The sequence below is a fragment of the Dendrobates tinctorius genome, unplaced genomic scaffold, assembly GCF_039654945.1.
Source record: "Dendrobates tinctorius isolate UK_male_01 unplaced genomic scaffold, ASM3965494v1 ptg000084l, whole genome shotgun sequence".
Lineage (NCBI taxonomy): Eukaryota > Metazoa > Chordata > Amphibia > Anura > Dendrobatidae > Dendrobates > Dendrobates tinctorius.
This window is the reverse complement of record NW_027361752.1, coordinates 52,655,659-52,671,212: the sequence shown is the minus strand read 5'-3', so window position 1 is coordinate 52,671,212 and position 15,554 is coordinate 52,655,659. Positions and strand designations below refer to the sequence as shown.

The 15,554-nt window shown below is 48.4% G+C and overlaps 1 protein-coding gene across 1 annotated transcript in view; it reads right to left on the bottom strand.

The window, feature by feature from the left end:
* LOC141097494 (interferon-induced GTP-binding protein Mx1-like) overlaps nucleotides 1-13,731 on the bottom strand; it is a 71,072-nt gene extending 57,341 nt beyond the window's left edge. The window contains exon 1 of the mRNA XM_073584709.1: nucleotides 13,637-13,731. The gene's annotated coding sequence lies outside the window, so the exon portion shown is untranslated. The remainder of the gene's footprint in view (nucleotides 1-13,636) is intronic.
* Nucleotides 13,732-15,554: the final 1,823 nt, after the last annotated feature.

Genomic DNA, 15,554 nt, shown 5'->3' with positions numbered 1-15,554 from the left:
CATAGAATCGTAGAGTTGGAAGGGACCTCCTGGGCCATCTGGTCCAACCCCCTGCTCAAAGCAGGATTCGCTAAATCATCCCAGTTAGATGTCTGTCCAGCCTCTGTTTAAAGACTTCCATTGAAGGAGAACTCACCACTTCTCGTGGCAGCCTGTTCCACTCATTGATCACTCTAACTGTCAAAAAGTTTTTTCTAATATCTAATCTGTGTCTCCTCCCATTCAGCTTCATCCCATTGCTTCTAGTCTTTCCTTGTGCAAATGAGAATAAAGTTGATCCTTCTACAATGTGACAGCCCTTTAGATATTTGTAGACAGCTATTAAGTCTCCTCTCAGTCTTCTCTTTTGCAAACTAAACATTCCCAAATCCTGCAACCTTTCCTCATAAGACAGGGTTTGCAGACCGGTCACCATTCTGGTCGCTCTTTTCTGAACTTGCTCCAGTTTGTTGATGTCTTTTTTAAAATGTGGTGCCCAAAATTGGACTCAATATTCCAGATGAGGTCTGACCAAAGAGGAGTAGAGGGAAATAATTACTTCACGTGATCTAGACTGTATGCTTCTGTTAATACATCCTAGAATTGCATTTGCCTTTTTTGCTGCTGCATCACACTGTTGACTCATATTCAGTCTGTGATCTATTAGTATACCCAAGTCTTTTTCACATGTGCTGTCACTTAGCCCTATTCCTCCCATTCTATATATGCTTTTTTCATTTTTATTGCCCAGATGTAGTACTTTGCATTTCTCCCTGTTAAAAACCATTCTGTTAGTTGCTGCCCACTTCTCCAGTTTATTTAAATCTTTTTGAATCCTCTCTCTCTCTTCTCTAGTATTAGCTATCCCTCCTAGCTTTGTGTCATCAGCAAATTTAATCAGTTTACCCTCAATTCCTTCATCTAAATCGTTGATAAAGATGTTGAACAATACAGGGCCCAGGACAGAGCCCTGTGGTACCCCACTTGAGACATTCTTCCAACTGGATGTGCAGCCATTTACGACCACTCTTTGGGTCCGATCACTAAGCCAGTTATGAATCCACCTAACAGTTGCCTTGTCCATTCCATACTTAGTCATTTTTTCAATAAGGATTGTATGAGAGACTTTGTCAAATGCTTTGCTGAAGTCAAGATATACTATATCTACAGCATTTCCTTGATCCACCCAATCAGTAATACCGTCATAGAAGGAAATTAAATTAGTCTGACATGACTTATTAGTTACAAACCCATGCTGACTCTGTTTAATCACTTCATTCTTATCCAAGTATTGACATACATGTTGTTTAATAATTTGTTCAAAGATCTTTCCTGGTATAGAAGTCAGACTCACCGGCCTATAGTTGCCTGGGTCCACCTTCTTCCCCTTTTTGAAGATAGGAACAACATTTGCTCTTCTCCAGTCTTCTGGCACTTCTCCTGTTCTCCAAGAATTTTCAAAGATTATGGAGAGGGGTTCAAAAATTTCTTCTGCTATCTCCTTCAGTACTCTGGGGTGTAATTCATCTGGACCTGGAGACTTGAATTCATTTAGGTTAGCTAAGTGTTTCCTCACTATCTTTCTGTTTATAAATATCCTGGATTCTTCTATTCCCTTAATAGGACAGTGAATAACAGTTGATGTTACATTTCCTTTCTGAGAGAAAACAGATGCAAAATAGGAATTTAAAAGTTCAGCCTTCTCAACATCCTGTCTTACCATTTCATCATTTTCATCCTGTAAAAATCCTATAGCATCTTTGACTTTTCTTTTACTTTTGATATATCCCCAAAATCCTTTATTATTGCTTTTGACATCTCTTGCAAGTCTCAATTCATTTTCAGCTTTAGATAATCTGATTTGTGCCCTGTAGGTTCTGCAGACAGCATTATATTCTTCTTTAGATATGCCTCCCTCTTTCCATTTTATAAACATTTTTTTCTTCCTTTTTAGCATGTGCTTAAGTTCTGTGTTCATCCATCCTGGTTTCCTTAAATGCTTCCTATTCTTCCCTCTTTTCGGAATTGTTAACAACTGTGCTTTGAGAATTTCATTTTTCAAGATTTCCCATGCTTCCTGGACATTTTTGTCTTTAAGGATATCCAGCCATTGGATCCCTCCAATTCTCTTTCTGAATCCCTTAAAATCTGCCTTTCTGAAATCTAACCTTGACGTCTGAGTCTTCACAGGTCTTCCGCCTCTAGTTATCCAAAATTCTAAAATAGCATGGTCGCTACCTCCTAGGGTCCCAGCCACTTTTACCTCCTCAACCATTTGGGGCACAACAGGCCCTGATGGAGTCCTGAGACGGAGTAACCCCCTGTTGTAACAGCGGGGTTACGCTTTTTAGCGAGTACAATGGGACTCCTGTCCCCAAGCAGGGTTGTGTCGCAGTGTTCAAGAGTGGCGGTTTACTGGCCGCGGGCACAGCCTGGGGCTGTGTGCAGAGTATCTCTGTTGACGAGGAACAGGCCCCAACTGCTGACTGCAGCGGGGTGAACAGGGAATAAGGGGTATAGCCGGTAACTCGATGTACTCGGTTGTTATAGACCCATACTAGTTCAGGGACATATTCGGGCCAACGGGCCTTCTTTTCACTCTCCAGAGTATGCAACATTTGGATTAAGCAAAAAGCAAAAAGCACAAATATCCTGATATAAAAAGTAAAAAATAAACTGCAAATAATGCATAAAGGTAATAATAATAATAAGGGTATTTAGTAAACATAATTTTGATCAAAATAATGTAGAAGCCATCCCGCCACGTCACGGCAACCCTTGTGGGACAGTCCTACTCCATTATTTAAAACCTTTTCACTTGCCAAGTGACGTGAATGTGAATGTCAATCGAGGGATTGACCCACTAGTAAAAGTATAGGCCAGACTGGATGGCTTTCCCAGCTCAGAAAGAGGGCGGTCACACCTTATATGCACTGAATGCACAATGAAATGAATAAAAAAAACTGAAGTCTGAACTGAGAAAGTAAATGAATGCGTATGCACAATGTAAGTGCATATTAACACATGACCATTAACCAAAGAAAATAAAAAGCAAAAAACACAAATATCCTGAAATAAAAAGTAAAAAATAAACTGCAAATAATGCATAAAGGTAATAATAATAATAATAATAATAATAATAATAATAAGGGTATTTAGTAAACATAATTTTGATCAAAATAATGTACAAGCCATCCCGCTACATCAACGCAACCCTTGTGGGACAGTCCTACTCCAGTAATTAAAACCTTTTCACTTGCTAAGTGACGTGAATGTGAATGTCAATCGAGGGATTGACCCACTAGTAAAAGTATAGGCCAGACTGGATGGCTTTCCCAGCTCAGAAAGAGGGCGGTCACACCCTTATATGCACTGAATGCACAATGAAATGAATACGTTTTTTTAAACATTTGGATTAATGTCCGATTAAATCGCTCGCAGGCCCCGTTTCCCTGCGGGTGGTATGGCGTGGTCCGGGATTTGTCAATACCGTAGAGATGGTGTAGTTCCTCCATTATTTTTCCCAAAAAACATGCTCCTTGATCGGAATGTATTCGTTGAGGGCAGCCGTAAACTTGTATAAAGTTTCTACAAATTGCAGAGGCGGCCGACTCCGCGGTCTGGTCTCGAGTGGGGGTGACCACAGCTAACTTAGTGAAATGGTCTACCATGACGAGGCAGTGTTCATACCCCTGGAATGCGGGACCATTGGTCAGGTAATCCACCGTCAGAAGCTCGAGGGGCGCTGAGGTCACGACTGTTTGTACTGGGGCTCGCTGTGCGGGCGAGTTTAGCTAATTCGCATAGGCGACAGGTCCGGCAAGTCTCGTCCACAACAGCATGCAAGCATGGATGGTAAATTTTCTGTTGTAACCATTGCAAGGTCTTTTGAGCTCCGAAATGAGCCCCTTTTTCGTGGGCTTCTCGAGCCAGTTCGTTAAATTGGGTTCCTGGCATAACTACCTGCCAAGTCGTCATAGATGTTGTTCGTGATGTCATTTTATGATACAATAGTCCCTTTTGGATAACCAGTCTCTCCCATTGTCGTAACATCAGCGACATGTCCTGAGTCAAAGTTTGTCTTTGGGAGTCAGTGGGCAATTTGCCAGCGGTTACCCATTTCCGGAGAAGCCCAATTTCTTCGTCTTCTTGCTGCTGTTGGATCCACTTATCCCGGGATTGTTCCAGCATGCCCCTTAGGGTCTCCGTGGGAGATACTTCCTGGGTGGCAGCTGTAAACACGGCAGTGGTGAGGGTGTGATGTACAATGCCCGAAGATATGTTTTTTGTTGCAATGTGCTAACAAATCCTCCATCCTAGGACATTGTAAACTGTCAGTAGTAGGAATTCTTTCCCCCCAGGTTTTATCAACCCTGCCACTTCCTCTGGAAGAGCAGGAATGTTAATTAGCTAGACCATCTTCCTCACACCATTTGGCTTCTCTCAGCTGAAAGAGAAAAAAAGTGCGGGAACTAAACTCTTTGTTTGAAACCAGGAGTTTGAATAAAACAATAAGGGATTGTCCCGCGAAAACCATACCCAGCAGAAATATAAAAATCATATTTCTGCGATCCGAGCAGACCCAGCTTCGCTGTGGTGCCTGTTGCAAAACTCTCGGATGTCCAGAACCTGAGATATGATTTGCGCCCAAATGGACGGTCATATCGCATAGATGTTTGATGTTTTCTTGATGGGCTCATTACGCTGGGAAACATGATACCACTGATGAGTCCATACCAGCTTCTCCCATAAAGTTATAGCTAATCTAAGTTTTGTAGCCAAAACATAACTTGGATAAGAGAGGTGGGATCAACCCAGAATGCACCTCTCTGTGATGTCACATAGGAAAGTCTATAAGGCATTCCCTGGCAGAACCAGCTCAGAACAGCTCAAGTCGTCGTGCTAGAAAGATCCAGATGAGCGGAGAAGTGCAGCTCCGCCTCCACCCACCTTAGCCGCATGGTCTGCCTAAGGAACAATATGGAACTGTGAGTGTAATCTCTTTGTTTTCTCCACTTTTATTTTATACCTGTACTGTACATATTTTATGTCTCAATTTTATAGCAACTTTTATCTGTAATCACTGTCCTCTTTCGGAAAATAAATGAAATAATTATTTAGATCTGTCTCCATGCTCTAAGACTCGAACTATACGCCTTTGATAGATAATCGCTACTAATTCAAAGGGTTTGCCACGGACCCTCTTAATTTAACACTGTGAATTAAGTAACCGTGACTGGTGGCAGCGCGTTGTGTACGGCTATTACGGCTTGCTGGCAGTCTAGAAGGGTCTTATATTGCTGAGTAAGGGGCTTCAGCCACAGCATTGATAATTCCCTTACTGCAGAAGCCTAATTGCCGGTTCACAACAGGCAGCCCGTCCGGCGACTAATTATCCTAGGTGCTGTTCCTGACTGACCTGAGGGTAAGGGGGGCGCCGGAGAGCTGCGAGTTCCAAAGTGGAACTGAGAAAGTGGGATATACATAAATCCCTGCAGTACTTGGAAGATTGATAGCAGTGGTGGGGCATCCAAATTAAACTCCCCCTGCGGCAAATTGGAGAGCGAGATTAGCTTGCTGGATATTTTTGGTCACATGGTGCCAGTGTTGGGATAACTAAGATAAGCCCCACTGCGCCTGTGATAGCCGTGTGCCGGCATTGTGTCACGCCCCTCCGTCCGCTGATACACCCGTGTCAGTGGTGGGACTGTGACATAGTGGTGACACAGGGTCCGCTGTCCGTCGCGTTTTGGTGGCAGCGGGACTCCCGTTAGTGTCGCCCGTAAGTGGACGAACGGCGGTGGGCTGTTCGTCACATATTGGTGGCAGCGCGGTGGGATCATCCTAGAGCATTAGTGATTTGGTTTGAGCAATCATTCCTCTCACTAAAAACCTGCACGGTTCCTGCGGGAATCCTGCATCATAGGTTTTGGAGAACAGACTCAGTGGTTACTAGTTCTGAGACATTTGTGTGTACGTACAAGTATTCCCTCCCATTTCTTCGTTTTTCTTTTTCTATCTTTTATTTGGCAACCATGGCGGCAAAAGGAGAACCTTGGTACAACCGGCAGACAAATCTAGTTCTTGCTGGGTTATGCACGTACCAAGGCCTTGACGCCACGAACAAAAACAGAGCTCAAATGATCGCGGCTCTAGTGCAGCTGGACAACGACCAGAATCCAGCGAGCGCAGAAGTTGGCCCAAGTGGCAATGGGGCTGCAGCAGAGGCTCCACTCCTGAGCGCTGGCCCCACATTCAACCAGGACGGGGTGGACCCCTATCTGCAAATGGCCTTGGACGCACTCCCCGCCGAAGACAGTGATGGGCGGGTGAGGCTGATCCAGCAATATCGGCAGGAGGCCCAAGCCGAGCGTCAAGCCCAGGCTGAGAGAGCTGAGCGCCGAGCGGAGGCTGAGAGAGCAGAGCAGCGAGCCGAGAGGGAGGCGCAGAGGGCCCATGAACTGGAGGTACTCCAGCGGGGTGGGAATGCCCCCACAGCCCGAAGCAGTGAGCCCAGCAGCGTCCAGACTCCTAAACCCCGGCCAGAGCATTTTCCCGTGATGGAAAAGGATGGGGACTTGGACACATTTCTGCGAGCCTTTGAGAAAGCCTGCAGACAGTACCAGCTGCCTAGAGACCAATGGGCAAGGTACTTGACCCCAGGGCTAAAAGGCAAAGCCCTGGAGGCATTTGCTTCTCTTCCGCCAGAAGCCGATGACGACTATGACGCCATAAAGCAGGCGCTGATCGCCAAATACCGGCTGACACCTGAGGTATACCGAAAGAAGTTCCGACACCTCCAACGTGGCCCACACGATAGCTACAGTGATGTGGTGCAAGGACTCAGGACCCACTTTGACCAGTGGATCCATGGACTGTCCGTTGAAACCTTTGAGCAGCTACGGGACCTGATGATCAAAGACCAGTTCCTGCATCTCTGCCCAGCTGAGGTCCGACAGTTCATCCTGGACCGCGAACCAACGAACGCGGACAAAGCGGCGCAGATCGCCGACAACCACGAGGCCAACCGGAAGCCCGAGACGCGGAGGCCAGTCGCCACCAGCTGGAAAGGGGGTAAGCCAGCAACCAACCCCAATGCCCCAGCTAGCCGTCCCTCCGGAGGCCCAGTCCCTGTTGCCAACAGCAGGCCGGCTACTGACAGTCGCCTGTGTCACCACTGCCAGCGGCCTGGTCACTTCTTTTACACCTGTCCGAATAGGCCGAAGAACCCCCCAGCCAAGGCCCCCGGGCCCAACGCCTCTGTTCTTTTGGTGGGAGGTGTGGTTGGGAGGGCTGAGGACAACGTTCAACCTGTTCAGGTGGGGGCCCGTCTTGCTACAGGCCTCAAGGACACCGGGGCTGAACGAACCCTCATCCGTCCTGGACTGGCGGCCCCTGAAGAGTTTGTTGAGGGGAAAACCCTGACTGTCACCGGGATTGGAGGCACCCGTTGTCCCTTGCCAGTGGCACGAGTTTTTCTTGACTGGGGTGCCGGGAGCGGGTTGAGGGAGGTGGGAGTGTCTGAAAACCTGCCCACTGATGTTTTATTGGGGACTGACTTGGGGAGGATGGTTGCATACTATGTCCCTGACACCCTTCCCCAAACTGATAATAAGGGTAACGTTAACCCTGATGATGTTGATGATGGGAAACTGAATGTGTTACCTGCTAATGCCTTGATGAGTAATGATGCAACTAACAACCATTCTTTCCCAAGGTATGATGCTGATGCTGATGTGAATGTACCAAAGCAAACTGATAACCATTCTTTTCCTAGGAATGATGATGTATCTGTGCCGACTGAACCCGTTAACCCTTTCTTTGAAACGGTAGATGTGTCCACAGGTACCGAGGTGCTCAGCCCCGTCACTCTGCGGAGTGAGACGGCTGAGGAACCCCTGGCAGGAGCAAGCAACGGTGCTCAAGAGAATGGGGAGGTGCATGGGGACCATGAGGAAGGTAATGCCATGCAGCTGACCAGTGCCACCGAGGAAGGTATCTGGCCCATAAGTAGCCCTGCTCCTGAAGTGTTGGGGGTGGATGGGGAGGTAGAGCCCAGGGCAGCACCAGCTGGTGGGTCTGTAGAAATCCCCAGGGAGGCAGCATACATAGCAGCTGTCACACGCAGTCAGAGTGCCCAGATCGCAGGTAACGCACTGTCTTCTGGACCCTCTGCTGCTACAGGAGAGACTGAACCAGAGGTGAACCCAGAGCCGGTTCCAGAGGGTCCCAGTAAAGAGGGGACCCTGACGTCACTTCTGGCAGCTTCCAGCATGGAGTTCCAGGCTGCTCTGCACTCAGATGCCAGCCTGGAGAAATTGAGAGGTCTCGCCAAGACGCCCACCTCCGAGTCTGATAAGGAGAAGGTGTTCTGGGAACGAGGAAGGTTGTACCGGGAGACAGTACCCGGAGATCCTAAAAAGGAGTGGTTGAGGGAAAGACAGCTGGTCGTCCCCTATCAGTTCAGAACTGAGTTGTTGCGGATTGCCCATGAGATTCCACTCGCTGGACACTTGGGGATCAGCAAAACAAAGGCACGGCTGTCTCAACACTTCTATTGGCCCAAGATGGGGACAGATGTAACACACTACTGCCGCTCCTGTGCCACCTGTCAAAAAGTGGGTAAGGCGGGGCCTGCTCTTAAGGCTCCCCTTATTCCTTTGCCGGTGATAGAGGAGCCTTTCCAGAGAATCGCGGTGGACATTGTAGGACCGCTGTCCGTCCCCAGCAGCTACATTCTCACCGTGGTAGACTACGCTACCCAGTACCCAGAGGCAGTAGCTCTGTCTTCAACCAGGGCAGATAAGGTGGCTGACGCACTGGTGACCATCTTTTCAAGAGTAGGATTTCCCAGGGAGATGCTTACCGATCAAGGGCCCCAATTCATGTCTCGCCTAATGGAGGCTCTCTGTGAGAAAATGCAGGTGACGCAGCTGGTATCGAGTCCGTATCACCCACAGACTAATGGTTTGTGTGAACGTTTCAACGGTACCCTCAAACAGATGCTCCGCATACTGGGTGAGACCCAAGGGCGCGACTGGGAGCGGTACCTCCCACACCTGCTGTTCGCTTACAGAGAAGTTCCGCAGGCCTCGACCGGGTTCTCCCCCTTCGAGCTCCTGTATGGCAGGCGAGTCCGGGGACCCCTTGGGTTGATAAGAGAATCCTGGGAAGATGAGCCAAACCCCACAGAAGTGTCCATCGTGGATTATGTCATGCGCTTCCGTGACAAGATGCAGACCTTGACGCAGTTGGTGCATGACAACATGACGCAGGCTCAGGCTGACCAGAAGCGCTGGTACGACCAGAACGCCCGGGAGCGGACCTACCAGGTGGGTCAAAAGGTGTGGGTGCTGGTCCCTGTACCAACGGATAAGCTTCAGGCAGCCTGGGAAGGCCCGTACGTCGTCCAACAGCTCAACCCGGTCACCTACGTGGTCACGCTTGACCATGCTCGGGGTAGGCGCAAGGCCTTTCACGTCAACATGCTGAAGGCGCACTACGAACGTGAAGCTTGCGTCCTACCGGTCTGCAATCTGCCAGAGGATGGGGAGGAAGATCCCCTCCTGGACATGCTGGCCCAGGCCAAGGCCAATGGGTCCATTGAGGACATGGAGATAAGTGGTTCGCTCACCGTGTCCCAGCGGTTGCAGTTGATGGCCACCCTGGAACTCTTCCGCCCCGTCTTCACCAACCGTCCTGGGAGGACGGAGTTAGCGGTTCATGAGGTGGACACCGGGAATCAAGCCCCATTACGGCGAACACCTTATCGGATCTCTGAAACGGTGCAACAAGTCATGCGCCAAGAGATCGATGAGATGTTAAGGCTGGGGGTGATTCGACGGTCAAAAAGCGCGTGGGCTTCACCTGTAGTCCTCGTGCCTAAAAAGGATCGAACCACCAGGTTCTGCGTGGACTACAGGGGGCTCAACGCCATCACAACCTCTGATGCCCACCCGATGCCGCGCATCGAGGATCTGCTCGAGCGGTTGACAAACGCCAACTACATATCCATCATGGATTTGAGTCGGGGATACTGGCAGATTCCCCTGAGCCCTGAGGCGCAGGAGAAATCCGCCTTTATCACCCCCTTTGGACTGTACGAGTCCACGGTCATGCCCTTCGGCATGAAGAATGCCCCTGCCACTTTCCAGCGGATGGTCAACCACCTGCTTCGGGGACTGGAGGAGTACGCGGTGGCGTACTTAGACGATATTGCCGTCTTCAGTTCCACCTGGGAGGAACACCTTCAGCACCTCCAGGAGGTGCTCAAGCGTCTTCACCAGGCAGGCCTGACCATCAAGCCGGGGAAGTGCCAGATAGGCATGCGCAAGGTCCACTACCTGGGGCACCGGGTAGGCGGGGGTTCCATGAGTCCGGAGCCAGAAAAAGTGGACGCAATCGTGTCCTGGCCCACCCCCAGGACCAAGAAACAGGTGAAGTCCTTCTTGGGCACTGCAGGGTACTATAGGCGGTTCGTACAGGACTATAGCGCCCTTGCCAAACCCTTGACTGACCTCACCAAGCAGAGGCTACCCCAAACAGTCAACTGGACAGATGACTGTGAGGCGGCTTTCCAAGCTTTGAAAGCAGCCCTGTGCAACTCTCCAGTGTTGAGAGCAGTCGACAGCAGTCGCCCGTTTCTGGTACAGACCGACGCCAGCGAGTTTGGCCTCGGTGCTGTGCTTAGCCAGGTCGACTCGGGAGACCAAGAACACCCCGTGTTGTACCTGAGCCAGAAACTTTTGCCGAGGGAAGTGGCATACTCGACCATCGAGAAGGAGTGTCTGGCCATGGTGTGGGCACTGCAACGTTTGCAGCCCTACCTGTACGGGCGCGCCTTCACGGTGTATCAGAACTACTGCATATTTGGTCTTGAATTATTGTACTCAACAAATCACAACCAATGATGCCCTATATGTGTCTGTGCGGGCTGCCCCCACGGAGTTATGATTAGTATAAGTTTTCTAGTGTAATTCTACATCCAAAAGAGAGAGGTGGGATTAACCCAGCATGCATCTCTCCGTGATGTCACATAGCAAGTCTATAAAGCATTTCCTGGACAAAACCAGAGCAGAACAGCTCAAGTCGTCGTGCTAGAAAGACCCAGATGAGCGGAGAAGTGCAGCTCCGCCTCCACCCACCTTAGCCGCATGGTCTGCCTAAGGAACAATATGGAACTGTGAGTGTACTCTCTTTGTTTTCTCCACTTTTATTTTATACCTGTACTGTACATATTTTATGTCTCAATTTTATAGCAACTTTTATCTGTAATCACTGTCCTCTTTCGGAAAATAAATGAAATAATTATTTAGATCTGTCTCTATGCTCTAAGACTCGAACTATACGCCTTTGATAGATAATCGCTACTAATTCAAGGGGTTTGCCACGGACCCTCTTAATTTAACACTGTGAATTAAGTAACCGTGACTGGTGGCAGCGCGTTGTGCACGGCTATCGCGGCTTGCTGGCAGTCTAGAAGCGTCTTATATAGCTGAATAAGGGTCTGCGGCACCAGCATTCATAATTCCCTTACTGCAGAAGCCTAATTGCCGGTTCACAACAGGCAGCCCGTCCGGCGACCAATTATCCTAGGTGCAGTTCCCTGACTGACCTGAGGGTAAGGGGGGCGCCGGAGAGCTGCAAGTTCCAAAGTGGAACTGAGAAAGTGGGATATACATAAATCCCCGCAGTACTTGGAAGATTGATAGCAGTGGCGGGGCATCCAAATTAAACTCCCCCTGCGGCAAATTGTAGAGCGAGATTAGCTTGCTGGATATTTTTGTCACATGGTGCCAGTGGTGGGATAACTAAGATAAGCCCCACTGCGCCTGTGATAGCCGTGTGCCGGCATTGTGTCTCGTCCCTCCGTCCGCTGATACACCCGTGTCAGTGGTGGGACTGTGACATAGTGGTGACACAGGGTCTGCTGTCCGTCGCGTTTTGGTGGCAGCGGGACCCCCGTTAGTGTCGCCCGTAAGTGGACAAACGGCCGTGGGCTGTTCGTCACACACAGTACTTAGACAGAGTCCACTGAGCCACGTTCAGCGAGCACCCCAGGTCCCATGCACATAGACAGACGGGACCAACACAGTTCTTTCCCAACAGATTACCTTCTCATCTGGTCACAGCGATCCAGACGAATAAGAGTCCGGAAGGCGGCCGTTATCCAACAGGGAAAATAACTTTTTATTGAACAGTGATGAGGAAGTAAAGCACAAGTACAACTCTGGTTTTCCTAATCTCTCCCTGTCACGCTTTCCAACCGCACCAACAGCAGTTGTAGCAGCCAAGGATCAGTGGAATTCCACACGCCAGGGATAACCCCTTCAGAAGCGGGGGCCCTTTCAGGGTCCTGTTGCAGTTCTTAGCCTTGTAGTCTTCAGGACCCCTCCTGAGTCGGGGTCCTGAGTCCTTGAAGTCCGGGCCAACAGACCTCTCCCACCGGGGAGTCTGGCAGTGCCCCGTCTGCCTTGTCCAAGTACCAGTTCTGAGGAAGCAGAAGCTTCCTCTCTCTTTGAGGCTACAGGTCCAGCCCCCTTACTGCTGCTGGCCCAGCCTCTATTTAACAATTTCTGTCCCTGACTATACATAATCATTAAAGGGGAACATACACAGTACAAGGTATAACAATTATAGCTCATACATTACATTACACACAAAACATACAGGTGCTTAACATATGTACATAAAGTGCTCGGGATAACATATGGAAGGAGGAGAGGGTGCAACTGAGGGGACCTGCCTCCTCCTTACAGAGAACACCAGTCAAAAATGAACTTTCTACTGAGCAGAAACTTGGAACTGAAGCTTGTCTCAGGTACTCCGTTCTTTCTAGGCCCGTTACCTCCTAGAGTTATTACCTCTGGGCCCTGTGGCTAGATGTCCTTACCCAGGACCCGTCTCTAATAGATCACTGTATCTTTTAGTCACTTCTGCTATCCCTTTCCTGTGGTCTCCACACCCGAGAATGTGACACTGCTCACATTGCATTTTAGGTCCTCTTTCTACACGCTCCAAACCCAGGAAACTGTCACTTTCCCTCAACCAACCCCTTCCCACTTTGGGCTAGCCCCAAACATTAACTCTAACTACCCCTACTGTCAAATTACACACATTATCAACAATATTAACATAAATCACAATTCACATTATACTTCACATTACAAACATTTACATATTCTTCAATGGGGTAGAATGTGGGCAGTATGTCCATCTCATTAGAAAGCTTTAAGCTGTGTGCCAACTTAGCGTTTTTGTAAGCGTTTCCGCAGCGTTTGTGCCGGCTCAGACGCTGCAGAAACGCTTACAAGATGCTTCTAATTAATTAGCATGCGATTTTGGCTTTTTGCGCCAATGCAGGAATCGCTTAGCGGCTAAAAACGCAGCATGCTCATTAATTCCCGCATAGCTGAGCATTTTTAGCCTTCCCCCAATGTTCCCAGAAAATGCATGTCAAAAAACGCGTCAGAATCGCGCGGAAAAAAGACGCGCGTTTTCTGGGAAGGGGATGCTTTTCCTGAGCGTTTAAAAATGCTAGCGTGGGCACATAGCCTTAAAGTCGACCCTAATACAATAGGGATTCCACCCCATACTTAGGCGTCCGTCTGTCTATACCCACATGTCTCCTGTATAGATAGGATGTATACGGTCTCACCTGTTGAGCGGAGCTCGGGTCTGGGAGACTCCGGCAGCTGCACAGCAGAGAATGAAGGACTTTCCTGTCCAGCAGGACTGGAGACTGCAGATGGGAGGGAGGATTTCATCATTTCAGGAAAACAAAACTGAAACTTATATTGTAGGGAGAACAATGTGGGCCCGGCCTGCAGGCAGGTTTCTGTGTGGCTCTGCTGCGAGTTGTAGTTCTACAGGGGCTCTTATTGCAATCTCTCTACATATCACACTGACTGATTCCACTGATCTTTTAAAAACTCTGTGGAATCCTGGCTGAAAAGCAATGTCTGACTTTCATTTTCACAGATTTTTGATTTATTATTACTTTTGTCAGATTCAAGTTATTTCTGTCACCATTGTGGGTGTTTCCGTCATTAAACGAGGGGCACCAACAATTTTGACCACATGTGTATACTTGGAGGGGGGGGGGGGTCACACTGAGTTCCTTTTGTGTGGAAACTAAGCGCAAACTCTCCAAAATCCAAATCAAAGACTTTTAGCTTTTTTATTTTTATATTTTTGGGTAAAGAGTTAGGCTACTTTCACACATCAGTTTTTTGCCGTCAGGCAGGATCCAGCTATTTTTAGAAAAAACGGATCCGGCATAAATTTTGGAGAACTGTAGAAACAGATCCGTTTTTCTGCCGGATCCGTCTAGCAGGTTATATCTGTTTCCTGGGGGCTGGCCAATTGGATCTGAGAATTTCGCAGACTTAAACAAACGGATCCGGTGGCTGGATCCGGCGCATTCCGGCGCCCATAGACTTTCATTTTGGCCGGAGACAAAAAACGTTACAGTAGCCGTTTTTTCCACACGCCGGAATGAGACAAGTAGCCGGATCCGGCAAAAAACGGATGAAACGCATGGCCATCCGACGCGATCCGGCGCTAATGCAAGTCAATGGGGAAAAACTGGATCCGGCATTGCATTTCGCCGGATCCGGTTTTACAAAAAAAAGCCGGATCGTGCCTGACGGCAAAAAACTGATGTGTGAAAGAGGCCTAATGCTGTAGATAAGCCCCCGATGTAACCTCAAAGAGAAGAAAAATGAGTTAGATTATACTCACCCCGGTGTCTGATGGGTGTCGCGATCCGGTCCGGCGTCTCCCATCTTCCTCCTTACTTCTCCCTCGGCTCCTGCGCAGGCGTGCTATATCTGCCCTGTTGAGGGCAGAGCAGAGTACTGCAGTGCGCAGGCGCCGAACCTATCTGACCTCTCCCGGTGCCTGCGCACTGCAGGACTCTGCTCTGTGACTGACCTTAATCAGTCATGTGGGTGGCAACGTACGTCCATTTCCACATGAATGGGGCGGCACCGTAGGTAGTTGGGGTGGCGTAAAACAAGTGAGGAATGAAGATTATAAAGTTATTTCTAAATTTTATTCTAATTTTCATAGATTCTCTTATCTCTAGTAGTTCAGGATTAGAATAACATTACTGCTTTCTTCCAGAAACAGCGCCACACCAGGGTACAGGTCATGTCTGGTATTGCAGCATCGCTCTATTCGGTTCCATGAAGCTTAACTGCAATATCAGACACAAACTGCAGACAGGTGTGGCGCTCTTTCTGGAAGAAAGCAGCCATGTTTTTCTAATTTTCTACAACCCCTTTCAAGATATATTGCCGTACCAAGGGGAAATCAAGATTTACTACCAGATTAATATTTCTAATAATACCAATAATATTGCTATATAAGATTAAATCATTGTAATATCCAAATAATAATATAGCAATATTTCAGACAGATACCAACGAACTATAACTAAATATTCCCAGCATATACAGTGTTAATAATACCACCATACTGATCGTTATAGGAGTTGAGGTTAAAGTCTACGTAACTTCAGACTTCTGAATTTTTATAGCGCACACTTTGGCAACTCTCCGGTGTCGGCATTG